This window comes from Canis lupus, chromosome 17 (genome assembly GCF_003254725.2).
Source record: "Canis lupus dingo isolate Sandy chromosome 17, ASM325472v2, whole genome shotgun sequence".
NCBI lineage: Eukaryota > Metazoa > Chordata > Mammalia > Carnivora > Canidae > Canis > Canis lupus.
In genome coordinates this window covers 56,249,798-56,275,381 of record NC_064259.1, presented here as the reverse complement: position 1 = coordinate 56,275,381, position 25,584 = coordinate 56,249,798, and the positions used below count along the sequence as shown (strand labels likewise).

Genomic DNA, 25,584 nt, shown 5'->3' with positions numbered 1-25,584 from the left:
CGGCGGCGCCTTGGGGCGGGAGCAGCTGCGGGGGCAGGAGCGCTCGGGCCCGACCGCAGCGCGCACCAGCCCCGCTCCTGCCCCGGCGCTCGGCGCTCGGAGCTCGGGCCCCGCCGGCGGGTCAGCACCGCCGCTGGAAACCGGGGAGTGCGCGCTCCCGGGGAGGGCCGGCGCCCTTCGCAGCTCGGTCCCAGCCTGGAGGGGTGCGGGCCGCCAGGGGTAATCCCGAAGGCCTGGGTAAAAGATCCTTCTCCCCCCCACCCCGCAAAACAAAAACAAAAGCCAAAGAACCCCTCCCCAACCAAACCAAACCCAACCCAACCAAACCAAACCAAACCAAACCAACCAACCAAACAAACAAAACTCCCCAAAACAAAAAGCCCCTAACGGAACCCAAGGATCCTACACCTCGCGCCCTGAGGGGAGTTTGAGCTTTGGCTTTCATCAGGCTGAACAAATTTCCAAGGAATCAAACTGACTTCAAACATTAGCAATTAGAAACCAAGAATCCTTCGGCCTGAAGTACTTTTAATCCTTAACCATTTCCAAATGGGTAATTCTAGGGTCAGTAAATATCCTAGCCAGTCAGTTAAAAAGGAAAATCATTCTGTCGGTTCTTCGAGAAACAGAGGATCCCCGGGTGCCTCAGATGGTCCGTGATGACAGAGATGCCCCCTGCCCTCTAGAAAGCTGGCATTGCTCAATTGAGACAAAAGGACAGCAAACAATGGTCCTTCACGCTATACTTGGAGATTAAAAACAGTGAAGTAATTCTTCTCCTAAAAATAAATTAAAAAAAAAACAACCACCCATAAAAATGACTACTAATCTCTGACTACTACATTCTTACTACGTAAGAAACAGGGAGGAATGGTTTCCCTGCTACAGTTCAGCAACTCAAGGTTAGCTGAGAAGGAAGTCTGTCCTGGAGGCTCAAAGTGTCCATCACACTGGGCCCCAGGGCCCTGAATTGTAACCTCGGGGGCTTAGGGAACTTGGGTGGTTCAGGGCTTGTGTTCCTGCTCCTGAAAAATATACAACTGATTTGTAGGGAGGAGCAAGCATTGGTGTTAATAAGTGATGGTGAGCACAGCCGTGCTTTCCCTAGGTTTGACAAAGCTTCCTCCATTTAGTGGTCTTCTACTTTGATTGATTGATTGATTTGCAGCAAAGCTGGGGGAGGGGTTATATACCTATGCACTAATGAGGGGATAAAAGGATTTGTGAGAAAATGGATCCTATGAGTAAGCTTGCAGAAGAATACTGAATTGTAAAATATTTCAGGAACCTTAATTGGTTATGTGGACATCTTTGAGTCCTTACTGTGCTACAAAGCTTTTAACGTGGGCTCTCATATTCAAGATAATATCCATGTCTTATGACAGAAAGAGGGCTCAAATAGCTTAAACAAGACCTAGAGTCTAGTACTAGCTTTATCATTAATTTTGGAACCAGGGATATTTGTTCTAAAGGCAGATGTATAAATGTGAAAAAAATGTTTTAAAGTTGTTTCATAGCCACTGATGAGGCTTCAGTTCCTGGTTTGTGAAATGAGGGAGAGAGATTCATGTGACATGTGAAGCCCCTTTAGCTGTAAGATTCTGTGATGCTGTTAACTTTTTAAAAATATTAACATTCTCTCCTAATGTACCTTCGCCATCACTTGACTCATCCCTTTGTTGGAACAAGGGAAGTTTTACTGCAATTGTAGAAAGTAACAGTAATAGTAACACAAGCCCCCCACCCCACCCCCAAAAATATTTTTACAGCTAGAATTAAGAGCTTCCATAAAGCTCTTGAAAAGTTTTTAGATTAATATCACATGTTCAGAAGTGCTGGATCTAGTCCTTTCTGTTTGATATAACCTATTGTTGCTTGTGTGACTGCCCAGGACCCTCCTGCTGGGAGAATTCTATGGCATTAGTGAATTTAAAGGACATGTAAGTTATCTATGCTTTGGACATTTTTTTGTGCCATCCCCAGAAATAGCTGGAAAAACTATGGATTTGAAAGGAAGACTGAGAAAAATAACTTTATCACTAGTAGATTGTATTGGTGGGACACCCCCCTCCACCAAGAAAATCAGTTGCTCCTCATTATTCTCTAAGCCTGATGGAAAGCACTAGTAACTATTTTCCATGTCTAGTCTGCTAAGCCGAGGTCTTGATCTGGCAGAGATATGAGAATGCTAAAAGGATGACTTAGTAACAGGCAAAACGCTTGTCAACAAGATAGATCAGAAGACAGCTTAGCATTCAAGACCTCTATTCATAGCTGCTGAACTTGAGGGCAGGGTCAGACAAAAAACTGGGCCCAACACACACCTAGGAGAGGTTCTCAGATTTCTATCTGTGGGACTGTCTCTCCTTATAGACTAATATAGCTGGGCCAGTGACAGCTCCACACTTGTATTTGGTGGTCCCATTCTCTGCAGCCACAGCCCCTGTGTAGACTTGTGTCATCAAGGAGCTTATGAATTTACTGTCATCCTTGCTCACTACCACCCCATAAACTGCTGTAGGGCAGGGACCTTGTCTTCACTACTTTTGTATCTCCAGAGCCCAGCATGAGTGGCTGGCACAGAGCAACACTTCATATATAATGATAATAAATAGCAGCATTTGTTGAACACTATGTACCAGTCACTGTGCTAAGTTATGTGTTATATATTATATATATGGTGATAAAATCTATAGTTTACATAATATGTATTAAAATATATAGTATAGTTATGTTATATTATTGTATAATATACAATTTATGTATTCCAAATCACAGTATATAACTGTATATATATTCCAGATAATACGCAACTATATATATGGAATGTGTGTGTATAGGATATACATAGTGTGTGTGTGTGTGTGTGTGTGTGTGTATATACATATATATGCATACACTGGTGTGAGATGGTAATACTCTTACTATTATCTTTTAATCATTTCTGTTTGGTGCAATGAATGAATGAATGATACAGTATAGTGGTTAAAAGCTTACTCAGCCATTAGAAACAACAAATACCCACTATTTGCTTCAACGTGGATGGAACTGGAGGATATTATGTTCAGTGAAGTAAGTCAATCGGAGAAGGACAAACATTATATGGTCTCATTCATTTGGGGACTATAAAAAATAGTGAAAGGGAATAAAGGGGAAAGGAGAGGAAATGAGTGGGAAATATCAGTGAGAGTGACAGAACACGAGAGACACCCATCTCTGTGAAACGAACAAGGGGTAGTGGAAAGGAAGGTGGGTGGGGGCATGGGGTGACTGGGTGACGGGCACTGAGGGGGGCACTTGGCGGGATGAGCACTGGGTGTTATGCTATATGTTGGCAAATTGAACTCCAATAAAAAATATACCAAAAAAAAAAAAAAAAAGCTCAGGTTTTTTTTTCTGAGCCCTGCCTGGTTCCAACTTGCTAGTTGCATGACCTTGGGCAAGTTCCTTAATCTCTCCCATCCCCTGTTTCTGCACCTATGACATTGTAATAATAAACATTCATCAAAAAGGTTGGTGGTTGTGAGGATTAAATTAGTACGCATAGAGGAACAAAGGATTTAGCAGTGTCCGTTATTCCTATCAATTGAATTGATAGTGATCATGCACCTCAGTGACCTGCTTGATGATAAATTGTCGCAACCTATAAATCTAGCAGGCACTATTCCGCTCCCTCAGTCTTTTGCTTTCAGTGGGATGTTTGGGACTTGGAGGGTGATCAGCATTTGGTCTAGAGCCCATGGTTAGAAACAGAGTAGAGAATCTGAGTATGAATGGCTGGCTAGGGAAGTCAAATAGGACTTTGCAGACTGTTGATATTCAGGGTTCTGCTGAGACAGAAAGCTAGCCTTGGAGTAAGCATCTGTGGGAGGGAGAGAAGGCTTCAAGGGTGAGGACCAGCTGTCTGGCATGTGGTAGGAAGAGAGGGTAGGTGGAGGGTGGGGCAGGGAGCCTCGGCTTTACCAACTCCCCGGGAACTGGGCTCTGGCAGAGGACAGAGGGGCCTTTCTGGACGCCGGGAAGTGAAAGAACACAAGCATGTTTCTCTGGTTAGTTTCTGATATTCCTGCCTGGAGCTCAGAAATCCCCAAATGGTCAGGTTTTATCGTATGAGAAATAAAGAAGATTCATTTTTGTAAAGCCTGTGTTCTGATGGCCTCCAAGGTTTTTGGGCAAAATGAACTGGTTGCATCCATTAATTTGAAACTGAAGAAAAGTAGGGATCCCTGGGTGGCGCAGCGGTTTGGCGCCTGCCTTTGGCCCAGGGCGCAATCCTGGAGACCCGGGATCGAATCCCACGTCGGGCTCCCGAAGCATGGGGCATGCTTCTCGCTCTGCCTATGTCTCTGCCTCTCTCCCTCTCTCTGTGTGACTATCATAAATCATAAATAAAAGAAAAAAAAAGAATGAAACTGAAGAAAAGGATTTGTAGGTGTTGCTTTGTAAGTTACAAAAATGGTTTAAGGAGAATCTGTAAGTTGACTGTCAGGAAGAGGAGACTGGGAAGCCTTTTTTTTTTTTTTTTTGTTTTCTGGAAGAAGAAACAGCAGAAGCCCCAGCCGTTGTGTTAGAACTTACATCTGGTTGCACGATTTTGCACTTTTCTTCCTTCCAACAAACAGAAGCCTGGATTTGATCATTTGCTTTTTTTTTTTTTTTTTTCAAAACTAGTTACACCCCAGACTTTGTTTGTATTGGTTCCTGGTAACAGAGGGGGAAAGTGCATTCCCAGGGGAAGAGGAACATAGAGAAGATCCCTCCAAAGGCCTCCTTCATGTAGCCCAGCACCCTTCAGCAGCAGCACTCAGGCCCTTCCTGACCATCCAGGGGAGGAGGAGCTGCTCTGCCCTGGCTGGCATTCAGGCTTCAGTCTTCCCAACAGATCTGTGCACCACATTTTATCTTCAAGACAGCTGTTTCTTTCCTTCCCCAATCTTACAGATATCCTCTTCTCTCAGAGTGCTTCCGGTGCTGACCAATAAAAACTCTGATGGGTTGAGGCGTACTCTGTATCAGGCACTGTGCTCTTGATTTTTTTTTTAAAAAACATTTTATTTATTTATTCATGAGAGAGACACACACACAGAGAGGTAGAGACACAGGCAGAGGGAGAAGCAGGCTCCATGCAGGGAGTCCGACGTGGGACTTGATCCTGGGCCTCCAGGATCAGGCCCTGGGCTGAAGGCGGCACGAAACCACTGAGCCACCCAGTGCTCATGATTTTATTCAGTGTCTTATTGCATTCACCCAATAGTCCTTGAAGGGAGGTGATTGTTTCCCCATTTTTTAAAAAAATATTTTATTTATTTATTCATATGAGAGAGAGAGAGAGAGAGAGAGATGCAGAGACGTAGGCAGAGGGAGAAGCAGGCTCCCCATGGGGAGCCCAATGCAGGACTTGATCCGAGGACCCTGGGATCACAACCTGAGTCAAAGGCAGACAGTCAGCGACTGAGCCACCCAGGTGCTCCTGTTTCCCCATTTTATGGATGAAGGCATTGAGGCCCAAAGAGATTAAATAATTTGCCACTGTCCTTAACCACTGCACCAGATTGCCTCCCCCTGTAGATAGCTCTTCAGCACTCTAGAGAGAACTTTGAACTTTTGTAGATGGAAATTTGTGCTTGCTACCTGTGCTGTTCCCCCAAACAGAAATAATTAAATCATAAATGAGAGAGAGCTCATTTACAGTCTCTGGGTCTCTGTCTTAAGGTGCCTTCTCTATTTGGGCTTAGAGGAAGCCTCTGTGTGACAGTGATACTGGGAGGAGTTTCTGAGCCATGGTCTTTGGAATAGGGCATGAGCAGCCATGCCAACCTGACTTACTTCTCTTTGACTTCATGCACAGAAATCTCCGTGTCTGAAACGTGGTGGCTACATACTGAATTTGATCTAAAACCTGCTCATCCTAAATCCTCTCATGCAGTGAAATTCAGGGGAGACTGTAACTGCCCTGTTTTAGCCATTCCCTTCTCCATTCACAACGGGATGGGTGGAATCTTATTGGTAATTGATTCAAAATGGAACAGCTTAGAAACGTATCAGTTGCAGTGACGAGCAATTTGTGCATTTCTAAGTACTGCTGATTTTTTCAAACTCAGCAATCACAGCTGAAATCCCTTTGCCATGGATTGAATTTACAAAGGAAGAGATTCTGATTTCCACAGTGGCTTCTTTTTAATGCCCCAGGATTAGGTAACCGCCTTGAGGACCCACAGCAAGAACACCAGCTCTCAGAGTCTCGGCTTTAACTTTAACCTTTGAGTGACTGCTCCGATTCATTTATTTTATAACAGCTCTATTTAGAGCAGCCTTGTTTAGCATGGGATTGATTGTTTGCAGAGATCTCTCATTCCTATACATACTTCTACAAAGTATTCCTTTACTCTTCTAGCATGTTCTACATGGTTGTGTGCCCAACAGTGAGTTTCAGGTTGCTGAGTAATGGGCTTCAGGGTTTCTGGTCCACCTGTTCACTGTCTTTCCATCACTTTCCCTTCCACTCCAAGTAACATTCCTCTCTTAGGAAGTCTGATGTCTCTCACAGGGATTTGGAGAAAAGCTACACCCCCGATTTCAGTGTGTGGACTGTATATTAATGTGTTTCTTGGCTATGTAATGGTAAGGTCTATCATATTCCTGTTTGTTGTGCCCGTGTTAGAAAAGTGGCTTCTAGAAACTAAAAAGAGAAATAAAGTCCATCTCTGTTTTAAGGCTTTGCCTTTCCCTACTGCCCACCTCATTCTGTGCAGGCAGCGATTCATAGGATTCAATATACTCTTGCCTCAACAGAAGCATATGAATCTCTGTGCCCACTTCCTTTCCCAAGGAACCCATGTGGAGCCAGACTCTTGAAATATAGAGTGTGGCAGAGGATGAGATGAATTCTGTAATCTTGGATGGTTTGCTGGATGTCACTCAAGAGATCTGTTCAATTACAAAGGTAGATTCTGTAAGATATGAAACCAGCCAGGCCTTGGCCATTTCATTTTTCCTCCAGCATTCAGAGCCCTGGTTGCACGGCCAGCATTAATCCTGGGAACGTTAGATCCCATCTGGTGCAACTGTGCATTACCCAGATTAGACTGTGACATCACAGAGATTTAAGGCATCTCTGTGATATTCTGACTGGGTGGTAGGTATTGCAGGAAGCTCTTCCTACAGACACATCTGATGGCTGTAGGAATGAGCAAAGAGTGAATGAAGTTCTGGCGACCGTGTGTTTGTGTGTGTGTGTGTGTGTGTGTGTGTGTGCGTGTGTGTAGGGGAGGGCTGGCAGGGGTGCCGAGGGGTGTTATGGAGAGCTGGGAGGAACAGTTCCCCCAGCCTGCGTGGGTGAATTGGTTCCGGATGTTAACATTTTTTTCCTTGGGGCTTGACTACATTCTTCTTTTTCTTTGCCTGTCTGTTTTCCTGCCCAAACTGTTAGGCCTCCACAGCTGTGGGGCTCATTGCTGGTGAGTGTTGAGAATGACAGATCTGGCTTTATTGCAAGGGCAATTTTGGGGCATATGTATAGGTAAACTTTTGTGAGGTTTTTATCCAGTATGTTTCATAAAATTTGAGGAGTTTTTTTTTTTTTTTTTTTTTTTTTTTTTGAAGTGGGGCATCATCTTGTCAGCTTAGTACCAATCCTGTTATTTCATCAGATGACTTTTCTTAGGGATCAGTATGAAATGTTTGGGAAGCAGATGGCCCTTCATATCCTAGAGGCAGAAGGAACTGGCTAGTATGAGAGACTAGGACAATAGATTGGGATCAAGGAGGCAGCAGAACACGGTGGAGAACATGGGGTGTGGACCCGTCAGGGCACATAATTCTAGCCATGTGACTTTGGGCAAGGGACTTCACTCTGCCTCAGTTGAGTACATGGAAGATGAGGATAACACTGCCTGCTGCAGGGCTGCTGTGAGAATTCAGGGAGATAGCAAATGCAAAATACTTAGCACAATGCCAGGCACATAGAAAGTACCCAATATTAGCATCTGTCTCCTTTGATCATAATTAGACTTTTAGTAAATTGAGAAAACTCAGAAGCTCTTCAGTGTTCTTATGAAAACTTTTGGTGAGTGTCAGACACAGGATCATCCCAAACTACCTTTCTTAGTTGATTCCATTGCTGCCCCATTCATAACACATCCCTTCACACAGGCTGACATTTTTTTTTTAAGTGGACACATAACTGACATGTGTTGTATCAGTTTATGGCATACAGCGTGTTGACTCGATACATTTATATATTGCAATATGATTACCACCTTTTGGGGTGAGGAAATTTTAAGATGTAGTCTCTTAACAACTTTAAAGTATGTAATACAGTGTTGTCAATTATAATCACAATGCTTTGCATTAAATCTCTAGTATTTATCCATCTCACTGCAAGTTTTGTATTCTTCGACTGACATCTCCCTGATTCCCCTACCCCCCCAGCCCTTGGTAACCAGCATTCTACTCTGTTTCTATGAGCCCAGCTTTTTTAGATTTTACATAGAGGTGAGATCATGCAGGATCTGCCTTTCTCTGTCTGACTTATTTCACTCAGCATAATGTGCTCCAAGTCCAACCATACTGTGGCAAATGGGAGGATTTCCTTCTTTCTCCGAGTAATACTCCACTCTGTCAGTATGTAACATCTTCTTTATTTGCTCACCCATTGATGGACGCTTGTTTCCATAGCTTGGCTATTGTGAATAATGCTACAGGGAACATAGGAGTGCACATATCTTTTTTGAGATCCTGCTTTTGTTTCCTTTGTATGCAGGCTTTCTAATCATTCTCTATGCAGTTGCACCTGCTCCTCCTTCTGTTTGAAACACTTTCTTCCTTCTTTTATCCTAAAGTTCCTAAAAGAGTTTATTTGTCCTGCTTTCAAGATCCATCTTAAGTACCTAGCATGACATAAATATTCCCTGATGAAAAAGGACAATTTGATACAAATGTGAATTGACACGATGCACAGATTCAAACATGCAGAGCTCACGTACGGTTTGGGTATTGTGCTAATGGAAGGAAGTTCTTGGGTGCCACCAGCTTTATTTTTCACTTGAAGTCTGCCCTGGAGACTTTTTAGGTGTCTTTCAGGAGTCCTATGAAGGAAACTTTCAGGGGTCTCTATGATTTCCTATCAAAATGGTACCAGTGCACTTCTGTCGTTTTATAGTCACAAAGGAGTCTCAGCTAGATGATATTTGGCTCTCAAAGGAGTAGCCAAGATGGTAAAAATGCAGGGGTTCCTTGTTGGCTACCATCATCAGCAAGCTCCTCTTGAGAGCTTGTCTTCACCAAGTAATATGATTAGACCATTTCTGGGCAAGGCTTCTGTCCTTCTTTCGGCTTCATAGAATACCAACAGGCCAGTAATAGGACTTTAGTCTTTCTTTCCTGGGTGGGATATATGCCTGCTATCTTTTTGCTGTCCTGTTAGATTGACATATACTTTTTGACTCTTGAACAACTAATGCCTATAGCCAAGGAGATGGTCTTGGCCATCTCTCTTTGTTCTGTGGCTATCTTTGCGCATATGTACACACACACACACACACACACACACACACGCACAGTGCTTTTGATTGTGTTTTTCTACATTTTAAAACTGGTCACTGAAGAAGGGGTTAAGTAGAAGCCTATACAACTTAATGCTTTGTACCTTTCTTATGACACTTAAGATATTTTGCCTTGAAAGATAACTTTTTGGAGAGCATATTTGTTTTATAAATTGGCTAGAGTGGAAAACCCTGGGGACCACTGTGTCTTACTCATTGCTGAATCCCTGTTAGCTCTCCCTGAACATTTGTAAAATGGAATCAGTAGCTGTCAAACTTTAGTGATGGATTTTGTAACCGCTACAGCCACTTTGCAGATAATTTGGCTTCAAGATGGTCCTAGACACCCAGCATGAGGTGTCTGCCAGTTGCCTGTAGGTGTGATCTTGGATGTGTCAATTGATGTCTCTATACTCTGGAGTCTTTCTATCTCTAATGGACATAAGACCACTGAATTTTAGTAAGAAGGAGAGGATACCTCATTGTACTATTAACAAGGCATTTTTGTAGCTGATTGCTGAATGCTTTCTGCATGGAGCCTATTTTGGAAGCTCCCTCCTGATGAGGCATTAGCCTATAGAAGCACTATTAGCTTGTGGGAGTACCTCTGCCCCATCTTACCTTATTTGTTTCAGGCCTTATGTCTATGGCAGCCTCTGTTTCCTGCCCAGCATGAGAGAAAAAGAAATAGAATAAAAGGGCATCTGAAAATCCCCAGTGCTAAACTGAAGTGCAAAAATATCCCCAAATGAAAGACAGATTGCATGAGTTTGCCCAAGAAGGCAGCATAGAGTTACATGTAGCTGAAACAGAATGACAGAAATTCTTCTGACGGTCCCTTCCCATGAGCAGTAGAAATACTTGAGTGAGCTGACAGGAGGTCCCATCTCAGGGCTCTGCCCCAAGATATGGGAGAAGGCAAATTGTCAGGAGGAAAAAAAAGGAGAAAAATCCTCTGAAACATAAGGTAAGTTTTGAGCAGGGTAGGGGCTTGAGGAAGGTGAGGGAGTTCTGTGAGAACACATTTTGGAACCAGCACAGTCATAAAGAAAAGTCAGGGATCAAGACTTTTCTAAGTGTTAAGTGCCAAGTACTTTTTGGTACCTGTCATTTACATATAAGACCCTTAGGACTGTCCTGGGTCTGACTCAGAGCATCAAGGGGAAAAACAGCCTCAGTTTGATATTTCTCTTCATCCTTTGTGCCTTGTGAGGTGCCATACAACTGTGAGTAGCTGGAACCTACTTTAGAGGAAGAGCTTTCCAAACCTACCTTTGTTTAGGCTCTCAGCTACCATCCCTACAGTGGCGGCTGATCACTGGGAGCAACCGATGTCATGGGTTTTTCTGGGATCATGGCTCTGAGCCATTATTACATTCTGAACACAGCAAAGTGGAGGCAGAATTACCTGGAGGTCAATCGACCTGAAGCTCCCAGTTGTGGGAAAAGAGAGCTTCTCTGCACTTTATATGTAAACAAGTGGGATGACTCTGAGTCTGCCTTTCTCCGGTTGAATATCTTTGATCCTAAATCATGAGGATACTTCTTCAAGATGAATTTGTGGGCTGCTAAATGTTAATTGCCAACAGACTCAAGGGAATTGTTCAATGTCCTGGTGTCTTTTGGGAGCCCACCATTCCAATGTAGTGCTTATTATGGATCCTCTTTAGAAAGAAAATTCCCAAACTTGGGAATGGGTCACATGGCCACTCACTCAGATCTGTTTGGGGGTCATGAAGGACCCTATTGGCATACCTCTGAAAGACAACAGGGCTCTTCAGATGTTGGAGTGTGTCCTCTGGAGCATGGATTGTCTACAAGAGGTCTAAAAGTTTGTTATTCACTCATTGCCATCCTGATTCTTAACAAAATGATAGACTTCCCTTAAGGTCTCTCATGGTTTAGAAGATCAGGAGCAGGTATCTTCTAAAGAACCTAGAGTTAGAGTTAGTATCTTCTAAAGATACTAACTTTAGAAGGTCGCTGCCTTGTGGCCCTTGTAATAATCACATGGATTGAGCTCCTTTTTTTTCTGTTTCGCAAAGATGTAGAGCAGAGGAGAGGATGATAGGATCTTGAGCAATAGGAGGAGGGGAGAGGCCTCTCCTTTGAGTTGCACTACAGAGAGTAAGTACATTTGTCCAGGATGTTCCAGAACTTGGCACAGATTCTCTGGGGAAAGAGATGCTCTGACTCTTGTGCCAGCTGCCTTTTGTGACATGCAAAGCTTCTCTTTAACCATAGTCCATGGTAGGTGATGCAGTGGTTATGATATCCATGCTATTCTGTCTTAGGGAAACCCCCCAGATTGATTTTCTAATCTCACCCATGTTTATTTTTAAAAATGAAAACAAAAACAAAAACAACCTGAAGTGCCTGGTAATCAAGCTTGAGTTTGAGGCCTGATATCTTTGTCTGGACGGGGCTCTGGACAGAGAAGCTCTCTGTGCCTGGCTCAGGGACTCTGTTCATTGCAAACCAGTATCTGATATCTACATTGCATGTTCATTTTAGATGAGAAGTGTGGCACCAATGCCCTTTTTCAGAAGCCCAAACCAGAGCCAACAGTCCCTCAAACTCATTCCTATGCTTAGAGCTTCTGGATATTTCCTTCCTCATGTGGCAGCATCAACAAAACAGCCTATTTACATATCAGTGCAAAATATTATCAGTACCAATTCTTCTGATATCTGAATAAACCCTGTAAATAAATTTCTACTTAACTTTAATCAGTGGGACTTATAATAAGGTGCTGCTATACCTGACTCTGAATTATATGAATTTTTGACAAATAGGTAATAGAATTATTGGATAATAAACTTACTTTTCAATATACAAAAGTTGTTTGCTGTTTTTAGGTATTCTAGAGTGAAATGCCATGCAGGACAAGAAAAAAAATCCTTTGATAAAGTGAAAGCAAATTCCTATCACTTCAGTAATGCCAAATTTTCATATATCAAATTTGCTAAAAGTCATATCTTCCTGTGGCAGATTTTGTATTTTTGTTGGGTCTGAAAAATGGATTCATTCTGTTAATGACTTGGATTTCACCTCTTGCACTGCCAAACTCAGAGATTCTGTGTATTACTGCTTAAAAATGAAAGTGTCCTGTTTCAGGGAATTTCTTAAAGAAAAATTCAAAATACAAGGGTCAACTTCAAAAACATTGCTTACGTTATGGTGAGGGAAAGGGCCCTAATTCCATTTTCAGGGTAGAATATTGAATGGGAAGTCTTCTTCTTCTTCATTTTTTTAAGAAGATTTTATTTATTTATTTGAGAGAGAAAGAGAGAGAGTGAGAGAGAGAGAGCGCACACAAGTAGTGGGAGCGGCAGAGGGAGAGGAAGAAGCAGGCTCCCCAGTGAATAAGGAGCCCAACACAGGGCTCAGCCCTAGGACCCTGAGATCATGATCTGAGCCCAGGGCAGACGCTTAACTGACTGAGCCAAGCAGGCACCCCCTTCTTCTTCTTTTTGAATTTAAATTCAATTAGCCAACATATAGAACATCATTAGTTTCAGATGTGGAGTGCAGTAATTCATCAGTTGCATATAATACAGTGCTCATCACATCAGGTGCCCTCCTTAATACCCATCACCAGTTACCCTATCGCTTCCCCCACCTCCCCCATCGCCCTGGTGGCTCAGCGGTTTAGCGCTGCCTTCAGCCCAGGGTGTGATCCTGGAGACCGGGATCGAGTCCCACGTCGGGCTCCCTGCATGGAGCCTGCTTCTCCCTCTACCTGTGTCTCTGGCTCTCTCTCTGTGTCTCTCATGAATAAATAAATATTTTTAAAAAGGGGGAATTTCTTAAAGAAAAATTCAAGATACAAGGGTCAATTTCAAAAACATTGCTTACGTTATGGTGAGGGAAAGGGCCCTAATTCCATTTTCAGGGTAGAATATTGAATGGGAAGTCTTCTTCTTCTTCATTTTTTTTCAAAGTTTTGGAAAGTCTTCTTATAAGGAAAAAATATCAGGTACCTCCAGGTACTGGAGGTCCAGGTACATGATCTGCCCTCTCTGCCCTCTTACTTCTCCATGCAACCAGGGGAGGAGGCAGCATGCCATCCAGCTCTTTCAAAGGTAGTGGCAGAAACGGGCTCTGGTTACTATTATTGTTCTCTTTCAGACAACTAAACATTTTATTAGGAAACTTTCTCACCATGGAAATACTGGGAGCCCTCCCTCCACCTTCATCAGTGTTATCACCATTCTTTCTGTACTTGTCCCACCATCTCTTTTCTTTCTTGCTGGAATATTTCATCTACTTATTTATTTGTTTGTTTATTTATTTATATTTATATATTTATTATTATTATTTAAAAGATCTTATTTATTTATTCACGAGAGACACACAGAGCGAGGCAGAGACATAGGCAGAGGGAGAAGCAGGCTCTTTTTGGGGATCCCAATGTGGGACTGGATCCTGGCATCCCAGGATCATGCCCTGAGCCAAGGCAGCTGCTCAACCAGGGGCCACCCAGGTGCCCCCTATTTATATTTTTAAGAACAATTTAATTTATTTATTTGAGAGAGAGAGAGAGAGAGAACACATGCACGAGATCACAAGCAGGGGAAGGGGCAGAGGGAGAGGGAGAAGTAGGCTCCCAGATGAGTTAGAAGCCCAACGTGGGGCTTGGGGCTTGATCCCAGGATCAAAGAACTAAAGGCAGATGCTTAAAAGTGACTGAGCCACCCAGGCGCCCCTGCTGGAGCATTTTAAAAAGCAAACCTTAGGCTTTCTGGCATTTTACCACTAAGCATTTCAGTACTTGAGGAGACCTCCAAAGAGGATCATCTGCTGACTTAGATATAATCACATCATCACACATACCATGATCAACACTGATTCCTTGATATCATCTTAGTCAAGCCACACTCAAATTTCCTTGATTTGTTCAGAAACTGCTAAGCCCTCAGGGCCAACTTTTCTCCCCTAATTTGCCCACCTGTTTTTGTTTGTTTTTTTAGAGGATGCCATGCACCAAACAATGGTCTATACTAGGTTGACTGCCTAATATATCTAAAGGGTGCCTTTCTAGGACAGATTCTGGGGCCCCAACATGGTTGACTTCTCTTAGGAGATCTGAACTGGAGGAGGTGGCGAAGTCTGTGTTTTAGAGAAGTCCTCAGATGATTTTAATGGGCAATCAGGTTTGGAAACCACTCTTCTCTACCACTGTGTTTTCCTTAGAAATTCACAGGAGACGAGGGACAGTGTATGTTTGCATATGACAAGAATTCTCTGGAACCTGTATTTTTAAAACTATTGTTCTATCAGCACCCAAATAAATGTCATATCTGAGAACAGCTGTTATTGTAACAACATCAGAAAATTACTTTTTGTTTTAATAGGAATGACGAGTGGCTATTGAAATAATGTGTGCCAGTAAGTCATATCTGATTACAGGCTCCCTAGGCAAATAAGGCTCAGAATGTTTTTCTGGTTGTGGCAAATACAACTTGCTGCTTTATAGAGGTCATGGAAAATGAAACTCCTTCAGGGTTTTCATATTGGCAATAGAATACCATTCTGGAAGGGAATTAAATTAGAATTAAATTTAATTTTATGCAGGTTAATTCAGGGAGCTCTGCTCAACATTTGCAACTCATAGAATGATATTTAGTCCTGAATGGAACACCAGGTTGAATAAAACACAAGTTTAGAAGTGAAACATTTGGTTAACCTTTCCTTTTGTCTCAATGGCTCTAGGCAACTGCTTGGCATGTTTTATCTTCTACTTCTCAGTCTCCTCTTAACTGATGCATGGGATATATCGAGTTGGAGGGAGGAATACAGCTATATTTTTCAGGCACATGGAGAACAAAAAATCTGAACTTGGTGGTGAACATGTTATTTGAAGTTATCTTGATTAAAATATTGCCTAATAATGCTGCTCCTTGCAGGTTATTTCCTTGATTTTTAAAAAAGATTTTATTTATTTGAGAGAAAGACAATTAGAGAGAGCATGAGCCACGGGTGGGGGGTGTCTAGGGCCAGAGGGAGAGGGACAAGTAGATTCCCCACTGAGCAGGGTGTCAGGCATGAGGCTTGATCCCGGGACCCCAAAATCATGACCTGAACTGAAGGCAGACCCTTAACCAACTGAGCCACCCAGGTGTCTCCATTTCTTTAATTTTTCCCCAGTGTTCCTATGACTGAAATCTGAAATGATTCACCCATGATAGGGTCATTTTTGGTTCTTTAGTTTTGTGATTGTTTGATGAGAGCCTTAACTCAATCAGAATGATACTAAAGAAATACGTTGATTAATATTTTGTTACAAAAAGTATTACTAATATCTTTCAGATCCCTTACCAAATACGTGTGCAGTGTAGTGAGCAGTTGTCATTAGTGTGTATACTTTGGTTTTTGGGTTTGTCTGTATTTGGAGTCAATGCCATACCACAGGCTTAATGCTTTTTCTCCTGTGGCACTGTATTTATACCTCTAATAAAACACAGTAGTGATGATATGGGGATACAATTATTTGTTCACATTTTTCCTTGACTAGACCTGGCATTTTCTGAGTCAGGAGTCTGGCTTCTCTATGTGCAGTCCTCACAACACCCCTGCCTTGCAAGAAGCGCTTATTTTATGTGCGTGGCAGTTAATTAACGAATCATAGCTTTGGGTTCTGTTAGTGTTGACTGTTTTGACTGAACCAACTTATTCTACGATTGTAGTCAAATTGCCGACTTTTCACCAGAAAGATCACTTGTGCAATATTGCTAATATTTTACATTTGTATAGAAGTTTATTTTCTCAAAGCATTGTCCATCCTTGTATGAAAAATCATGATAATCTCCTTTGATTCTCTCGAAACCACACAGAATGGAGCCACTTGTCCTCTTATTTTAGGGATGGGAAAGCAAATGAAGACAAGTTGCATCAAAAATAGCCAGGTGTGAGTAGAGCTCCAGGATAGACCTGTGGATTTCCTGCGAACATCCTCATCCCACCCCCAGCTTCCACACACTGTGCTTCTCTTATGCTGGCAGTAGGGTAGGAGATGAGAGCGTGGGAACCCTGGGTGGCGCAGTGGTTTAGTGCCTGCCTTTGGCCCAGGGCGCGATCCTGGAGACCCAGGATCGAATCCCATGTCAGGCTCCCGGGGAATGGAGCCTGCTTCTCCCTCTGCCTATGTCTCTGCCTCTCTCTCTCTCTCTGTGTGACTATCATAAATAAAAAAAAATTAAAAAAAAAAAGGAGATGAGAGCGTGCGCTGGAGGCAGGCAGGATACTGTGTTACACTGTGTGGACCTCCAAGTATGCAGTGAGTTTTCCTCTAGTTCTGCAGGGGTCTGGCTGAGGGCTGTGCCTTCGGCAGGTGGTAGTGAAACGGATGGTTTCCTTTTTTTTTTTTTTTTAAAGATTTTATTTATTTATTCGTGAGAGACACAGAGAGAGGCAGAGGCATAGGCAGAGGGAGAAGCAGGCTCCCTGTGGGGTGTCCGATGTGGGACTAGATCCCAGGACCCAGGATCATACCCTGAGCCGAAGGCTCAACCACTGAGCCACCCTGGCGTCCCTCCTTCATTCTTTTTGAGGAGCCAGTGTTTCTGGCCCCAAATGTCTACTGTTTGTTTCCTCCTCCTGCCCAGGAGCACCTGCTCTGCACTATTTGCTAAATCCCTGCTGAAGGACAGAGATCATCAGGTACTTCCTTGGGCCTGTCAGTGTGATTGGCCTCTGGTTACCTCTATATCTGTTGAATCACTGTCTACTTGGCAAGTGTGTTTGTAGGTTTTCGCTGAAAGATTGAAATCAAAGCCTCAAAATCACAGGATGAGTTCTAGTCTCCTTTTCCCCTTAAAGCATGTCTGATCATGGTGACCTACAAAGTTCTATTCTCTAATAGGCTGGGACAGTTGTTACTCTCCTCTTTTACTTATAAATAATTTAAAAAACCCTGCTCAGATAATTTGTGTACATATAAATTAGTTCCAACAGCACAAAAAGTAATTACTGAAAAGCATAAAGTGAAAAGTAATCTCCCATCCCTGGCCTTCTAGTTAATGATCCCAGGATCTGTTGCCATTACCGGTGGCTTTTTCATCACTTCAGATATATACAGGATGTATAACGAGTCATTATATAAATGATATGTCTGAATCATTATGTATAAGTACATACATATGCAAATATGCAAGCCTTTAAAGTTAAAACACTAACTGTGGCATAGTGCACATAACTTTGGACTTTATGACTTTAGTTTTTTTTTTTTTTTTTTTTGACTTTAGTTTTGAACTGTTACACTAGAGAGCATTGAATGGACATACTTAGGAGTTCGCCTCCCTGCTGTTTCACAGGACACCTAGTATTCTTTTTTTTTAAATTTTTATTTATTTATGATAGTCACAGAGAGAGAAAGAGAGAGAGGCAGAGACATAGGCAGAGGGAGAAGCAGGCTCCATGCACTGGGAGCCTGACGTGGGATTCGATCCCGGGTCTCCAGGATCGCGCCCTGGGCCAAAGGCAGGCGCCAAACCGCTGCGCCACCCAGGGATCCTGACACCTAGTATTCTATTGTGTAAGTCTAGCCTAGGTTTTATCGAACCTATGTTAATGGATTTTTAGGTTGTTTTCAGTTATTTGCTTCTATAAATACAGCTCCATCGTCATTTTGGACCACCCTCATGATGGCATTTATAGAATAAATTCTAGAAGTAGAGCTGCATAGAAGTTACGGCGTTTATCATTTTGATAGGTGTTCCCAAATTGTCCTCCCCAAAAGGTGCAATTTACACTTCCACCCACCGCGTGCGACCGCCTATTTTCTCACCCACTTGCCAACAATAGATTAGAAAATGTTTCCATTTTCTCTAATATCCCTGTTTTTGAAAAATATTTGCAAATTGATCTTGTCATGAGTTCTCTTCAGTTCTTCCCCCCGACTTCCCAATTTTTTTTCCAGATACAGAGCCTCAGTTTATAGGTCTATAGGGCAATTCCTTCTTCCCTTTAAACAGGCGTAGGGTTTTGTTTAATCTCTCAGGCTTCTCTGCTCCTCCATTGACTACCAATCATTACTTTAAGTTACTCTTTTAGGATCCTGGGGTGCAAGTCGTCAGTGCCGGAGGCTTTCAAGGTGTTGAGTAAATAAGAAATGGCAGCAAACATTTCTTGTTAGTGAGGGAGAGAATAAAAGGCATGTCACTCAGGGTTTCTGGGTGCAACTTTGGTTCAATTATCTTCAGATGTTTAAAATCAAGGCTGTTTCCAGGCCATTTCAAAGAACAGCAGGGCAACCTGCTGAGAACTGTGTGAAATGAACACCCTGTTACAACTAATTAGTGTTACTGTTTTCCTTGCAGTTGGGAGTGAGAGGAAATCTATGAAGGGTGTTTATCCCTTCCTGTAGTGGGAAAGAATTGGGACCCCTGGAAAAGCCTGGAGGGGTACTCAGGGTAAGATTCCTGCATGACTATCCCTCTTTCCCCAGAGAGTGGCTGTTAGCAGTTGCGATCCTCGGTGCTTATTCCATCCCTGTGCTATGCTTCTTTGACCCATACACTAGCTTTTCAAGTTGTTTTTACAAAAGCCCTAAGACAAAATAGTCCATTCAACTATTCAACAAGTTCAACAAGTATTTTTTGAACACTTACAGCAGGTAGATGAGTAAGGAACAGTTTAAAATGTAGTCACAAAGAATAAGTAACTAGGTATTTGGAATCCATGCAGGATTTTGAGGAGCATAGTGATGAGCTTAGACTGGGTTTCAGCTGTGACTGTGTCCTTCACAGGCTCTGAAAACATGGGCAGATTGCCTAAATTCTTGCTTCAATTTCCATACCTGTAAAGGTTTGTTTTATGAATTACATAAAGTTGTCCATGGGTAGTGATCAGTTAATGCCAGTGGGTCATCAGGATTGTGCCTTAGGAAGATTCATGTGACGGTAGCAAATAAGATGATAACATGTGGGATGGGGGAAGAAAGGAACAGGGAGACCAGAGTTTATTTATTTATTTTTAAAGATTTTATTTATTCATGAGAGACACACACAGAGAGGCAGAGACACAGGCAGAGGGAGAAGCAGGCTCCCCACAGGCAGCCCAATGTGGGACTGGATCCTAGGACCCTGGGATCACACCCTGAATTGAAGGCAGATCCTCAACCACTGAGCCACCCAGGCAACCCCAGGGAGATCAGAGTTTAGTTGGGACAGGTAAGTCTGCAGGGCAGTGACAAACCAACCCTGAGTCATGCTCCTTTGTCCTTGCAAAGACGGCTGCCTTGATCCCAACTAGTTCTCACAAAGATGGCTGCCAATCCCAAAAAGTAGAGACTTCTCTACAGCACAGCAGTACCCGCCCCCCCCTTGCCCCCCATCAGGAGGCAGAGAGAGAAAGAATCACACTCTGGTCATAGTGGTAGTTCATTCATTCAAGCATGAACCTAGGCAGACAGGCTCCTAGGTGCTGGGAAGCAGAAAGCAGATGAACACAGGCCCTGCTCTCAAGAAGACAGATGCGTCCACAGATCAATGTAACACAGGTGATGAGTACTCCCACGGAGTATGTGCAGAGTCTGTGGGAGCACAGAGCAGGGACAGCTGACCTCGCCTGGGCTGGGAGGGAGCCGGAGGTCATTCGTAGTTTCTTGATTCCCCCCAGGTGTCCCAGCAGCAGGGCCTAGATGAAGGAAGATCTTGCATGAATCCCCTGTCGTTGTGGAGACATCTCTCTCCTGCTGCCCTCATGGTCCATACTGCTGCCACCCCCCCCCCCCTTCTTCTGCTTTAGCCTCTGCTGGGACTGCTGCCTGCAGGTCCCTGGCTAAGGTTGCCCAGTGCCCATGACAGCAGCGGTAACAAATTGTTCCTCCCTCACACTGACAGGATAGGTTGGATCAAGCCCAGGATGATTAAATTGCACTTTGAGCCACTGCTGTGTGGACCAGACCTCCGTTCTAACCGTCCCTCCCCCACTTCAAGCAATGAGTAGCAAACATTTGATTGAGTCAGAGTGACGACTTGTCCCTGTTTCCTCATGCCTGCTCAGCTTTGAAACACGAAGGCCTGATCCTGAGGGAAACTGTCGGCTCACACACTGGCCTGCCTGGGAGGCTGTGTCATGTCCCATAAATTACAACCCTGTGCTTCCTGCCCTGGCCTACATTCGCGCAGACCTTTCCTTCATTCTGCTATTTGGGCTCCTGCCTCACCCTGTGTTGTTGTGGAAATTTTGGTGCTTTTGGGAACTGGCTCCCTCTTTTGGGGGTCCTGGGAAGCTGGCAGCTGGTGGACACCAAAGTGTGGAGGACTTCAGTCACTGAATCTGGTCACTCAAGTCAGTTACCTGGAAGGTTAGATGGGGGAGCTAGCTGGTGGCAAGAGGGATGGTGCAAGTGCACAAGTGCAGTGAGGAGCTACAGATGTTCTCGGCATCTGATTTGCATCGTTTTTTTTCCATCCAGTTGTAAAAATGCATTGGGCTCCGGAAACCAGAACTTCCTGGTATGAATCAGATGGAACCTGAACTGTGGGGAAGGTGGCAAGTTTTCCAGTGCAAGCCTAGGGAGTGTACTTGGGCAGAAAGTCATGTCAGGTCCATAAACACAGCAAGATGGAGAGGCCACCAAAAGCAGAAGCAGAAATAGCGGAGGGGTCCCCCATCCCACCTCACTCAAACCCGCCAGCTCCCGCCAGACGTTCCCCTCCTTTGCTCTCCCTTCCCTCTTCCTCTTCTTTGTTTTTCTTTCTCTCTCCAAGTTTTGTTTTGCTCCAGGGACTCCTCAGCTGGCCTGCAGGGCTGCAGTTGTCTTGATAATCTTGGAGTTGCTAGGTCTTTTTTTTTTTTTTTTTTTTGGAGTGCAGGAGAGATGCAGAGAAAGCTGGTCTCCTCCATGGATTTCTCCTCTCTGGGAAGCCACCGGAAACATGCCTCTCTGTTCCACCCCGAGGCAATATATTCCAGGTGTTTCTTCTACAAGGAGGAGAAATTGGCTCCTAACTCAACTTTTAATCAGGGTGTTTTTGGATATGTTGAATTCGTTGCAGATATTTGTGCTTATTCTGGTTTTGAAGTCAGATCTTGTCTCTTTCTCACTTGGTCTGCGGGTAGCTCTCGGAACACCCTGAACTGAGTTCATCCCCTATTTGGGAGTGATGGATTAGGAGCCCGGCGGAGGACAGACATGGTTCTGCAGAGCACAACTCTGTATTTTGCTAGCGTTCAGCATGGCAGGGTGAGTTTAGGAGATGGGTAAAACACATAGCAACGAAACAGGTGCTGCCGCAGCAGTAACTCTGGGGAGGGCCCCGCCCAGCTTGGCAGCAATGGTGTGTGTTTTCCAGCTACAGAGGCTGGAGCCCATGCAGTGCTGACAGAGGTCAGGTTCTGGAAATATCAAGGACCATCATCTCCCAGGCACCGGCCCGAGACACCTCGTACGTTTCGTGTTCAGATGCAGAAGCACACCTGGCAGGCCACAGCTTTCTGCCTTCCAGCAGGGAGGGCTGATGGTCTCTCATGCAGATGTCTATAAATACATGCTCTTATGCGCCTGAAAGCTTTCTGGCAGAGGGGCAGAGTGATTCCTTCCCGGCTCAGCATGTGGTGGGAGGACTCGGTGAGTGAATATGGGAAGCACCTAGCACAGCTCCTGGTGCAGAGTAGGCATTTAATCTTCAGCTTCCCTTCCTCCGTTCCACCTCCCCTTTCATCTTCATTCCTACCTTCTCTCTTGAGGGAACTTACCAGAACATGTGTTTAGTGTCCCATTATGTGTACATGTATAACGGAAGACATTATATTCTTTGATGACTGGTAGGACGCCTCTTCTCCCAGACTCCCTATTAAGTAGTATAAGTAACCCTGGGCCGCCAATCACGGTCTTCGACCCCTCCTTTATCAACTTGCCATCTCACTTACTATTCAGCCTTTATCTTTGCCCCCTCAGGGAGGGGGGTGAGACATCTGTTTAATATTTTCCTTCTTTGGAACCAGGCCATTGGAAAGCAGACAAGGCAGGGCTGGCCAGGTGGAATTGGCAGGGAGCTGGTGAGCACCTCAACATTGCCTAACAAGGCAAGACATTGGCGGAACACCGGCCAGGAACCACGGGGCTTTGGCTGCTTTGCTGCAGGAGGGCGGGCCACTGGCAACAGGTGAGGATGTTGTGGTGGGAGCAGAGTTCAGCTCTAGACCATGTTCCCAGGGGAGGGCCAGCACTTGGGCGAGGCACACTGACCTCACTATCAAGGTGAGTAATGTTTTAGTGCAATATTGACAATAATTGAATTCAACGTGAAAAAAAATCTATGGTGAGCTAACCTGTCAAAACATTGGGGTGGCAGTAATACCGATCTTGTCTGTTTTAGTCAGCTCAGGCTGCCACAACACACTGGGTGGCTTAAACAGCAGACATTTATTTCCCTCAGTTTTAGAGGCTGGGAGTCCAAGATCAAGGTTTGGTGGAGTCAGTTTCTGGGGAGAGCTCTCTTCCTGGCTTGCATATGGCTGCATGTGGTAGAAAGAGAGGGAGAAATACAGAGATAGAGACAGAGTCAGAGATAGAGAGGGGCAAAGAGTCAGGGTGTACACCAGTCAGAGAGCACACTCTGGTGTGTCCCTTCCTAAAAGGGCACTAATCCCATTATGAGGGCCCCATCCTCATGGTCTCCTCTTGCTCTGGTTATTTTTCCAAGTCCCCCTTTCAAATACCATCACATTGGGGATTAAAGTTTTAGCATACAAATTTTAGGGGGACACAGTCCATCCATAACACTGTCTTTATATGATATTTGATATTTTATCACTGGCTTTTGTATTTTTATTTTTAAGAATATTGCATTAAAATTTTGTGTATTTTGATTACTGATGTTTTTGGTGCTGCTTTCAATTTTGCCTTATTCACCTTGTCCTTGTCCTGGCCCTGCTCTAGGGAGACCCCAACTCCTGGATCTGGGAAAGGGACATTGGGCCAAGGCATTACCCTGAATTAAAGGTTGATCACTCATTGGATTGGTCCAATGTTGACCAAATTCTTCATTTCCTTTTTGATTATTTGATTATTTTGATTATTGTCAAGGGTATGGTTGTATTTTCAAAACTTAATTATTTCTGTTGCTCCACAGGACCTTGCATTTCATCCAGTGCTGCAATAACTAGTTAAACATAATATTCCATAATCAAATCTGATTTTTTTATTTTTTTTTATTTTTATTTTATTTTTAAATCTGATTTTTTTAAAAAAAGATTTTATTTATTTATTTGAGAGAGACAGAGAACATGAGCAGGGAAGTATACAGGCAGAGGGAGCTGGCCATAGGACTCAGAGAGCATGAGCAGGGAGGTATACAGGCTAAGCAGGGAGCTGGCCATAGGACTCAGTCCCAGGACCCCGAGATCACGAGCTGAGCCGGAGGCATATGCTTAACCAACTGAGCCACCCAGGTGCCCCAATCAAATATAACTTTTAAAAATTTTCACGTGAATGGAGGTAGTCAGGAGGTAGTCAGGAGCTAGAGAACCCATTTTGAATCTTCAGCTTTATTAGGCAAACTTTTGCTGTAACGTCTGTAATTTTGGTGTGTTTGCAGATTTAATCTAATTTTAAAAACTGTAAGTATTGTTTCAGCTCTCAGCGTGACTTTTTTCACAATCTTTTTGATAGTTTCCCAGAATTAAGTATTTTTTTAAACTTTTGATTTTGAAAGAATATCAAATTTACAGGAATGTTATAGGAACTGTGCAAAGGATTTCTATCTATATACCCTTTACTGAGATTCACTAATTGTTTATATTTTGCTTTATTAGCTCTTTCTGTGTGCATACATGCATACACATATACATATGAGCACACACAGGTATGAATAAACATGTATATGCATGAACACACATTTATATATGAACACACATAATACATATGAGCTGCACATGCATGTACATATGTACACACAGGTATACATATAAATATATAATTGTTTTCTGAAATATTTGTTAGTAAATTAGAGGCCTCATTCATTAATCTAATCTGTTATATAATCCACAGTCCATATTCAATTTTCACCAGTTGTCCTAACATTCATTACAGCTATTCCTTTTTCCTGGATCCACGGTCTAATCCAAGATCATGCATCACATTTGGTTGTCAAATTCCTTTAATCTCCTTTAATCTGGAACAGTTCCTCAGCATTTCCTTTTCTTTCTTGACCTTGTTAAGTTTTTGAAGGGCACAGTTATTTTGTAGACTGTTCCTAAATTTGGTTTGTCTATTGTTTTCTCATGTTTAGATTCAGATTATACATCTTTGGCAGGAATACCACTGCCATATATACCAGAAGTGATATATCCTCAGTTTGCCATATCAAAAGCTCATGGTAGTGGTTTATCCCAATTTTGGTGATGTTTAATTTCCTTTTTTTTTTTTTTTTGAGACAATATCACCCAGCTGCTTTCCTTGCCCCTTGTTTTTTTTTTTTTCTCCCACTTGTATTAAGATTTCATTGAAATATAACATTGTATAAATTTTAGGGGTACAATGTGATAATTTGATATATGATTACATTGTGAAATAATTGACACAATAGGGTTAGTCGCACCATCTTGGTGATATTCACTTTGGTCACTTGGGTAAGATAGTGCCAGATGGTTCTCTCCACCATAAAGTTAGTTGGTTCTACTTTGAAATTAATAAACAATTTATAGAGTTATTTTGAGACTGTATGTTTTGTTCCTAATCAAACTTTCACCCATTTGTTTTAGTATCCATTGTTGATTATTTCCCATTTTCATTTAAAGTATTCAAAAAATTCTCTTGGGATTTTTTTTCTTTGATTTATGTGTTGTTTAGAAGTGTGTTATTTAGGAGCACCTGGGTGGCTAAGTGGTTGAGTGTCTGTTCTCCTTCTGCGTATGTCTTTGCCTCTCTCTCTCTGTCTCTCATGAATAAATAAATAAAATCTTTAGAAAAAAGTGTGTTGTTTAATTTCCAAGGATTTGGGGATTTTCCAGCTCTGTTACTGCTTTTTAATTTAGTTCCACAATGGAGTGCGAGTAGACATTGTCAAGGGAGGAGAGTGTTCTGTAGTCT

At 43.1% G+C, this 25,584-nt stretch overlaps 1 protein-coding gene across 4 annotated transcripts in view; it reads left to right on the top strand.

The window, feature by feature from the left end:
* The window catches only part of TBX15 (T-box transcription factor 15), a 110,280-nt gene that overhangs the window by 8,395 nt on the left and 76,301 nt on the right, over positions 1-25,584 (top strand). The window contains exon 2 of one of the 4 annotated variants that reach the window (XM_035700773.2): positions 18,863-18,955. The exons of the other annotated variants lie outside the window; for them this stretch is intronic. The gene's annotated coding sequence lies outside the window, so the exon portion shown is untranslated. The remainder of the gene's footprint in view (positions 1-18,862; positions 18,956-25,584) is intronic. 4 annotated transcript variants of the gene reach the window in all.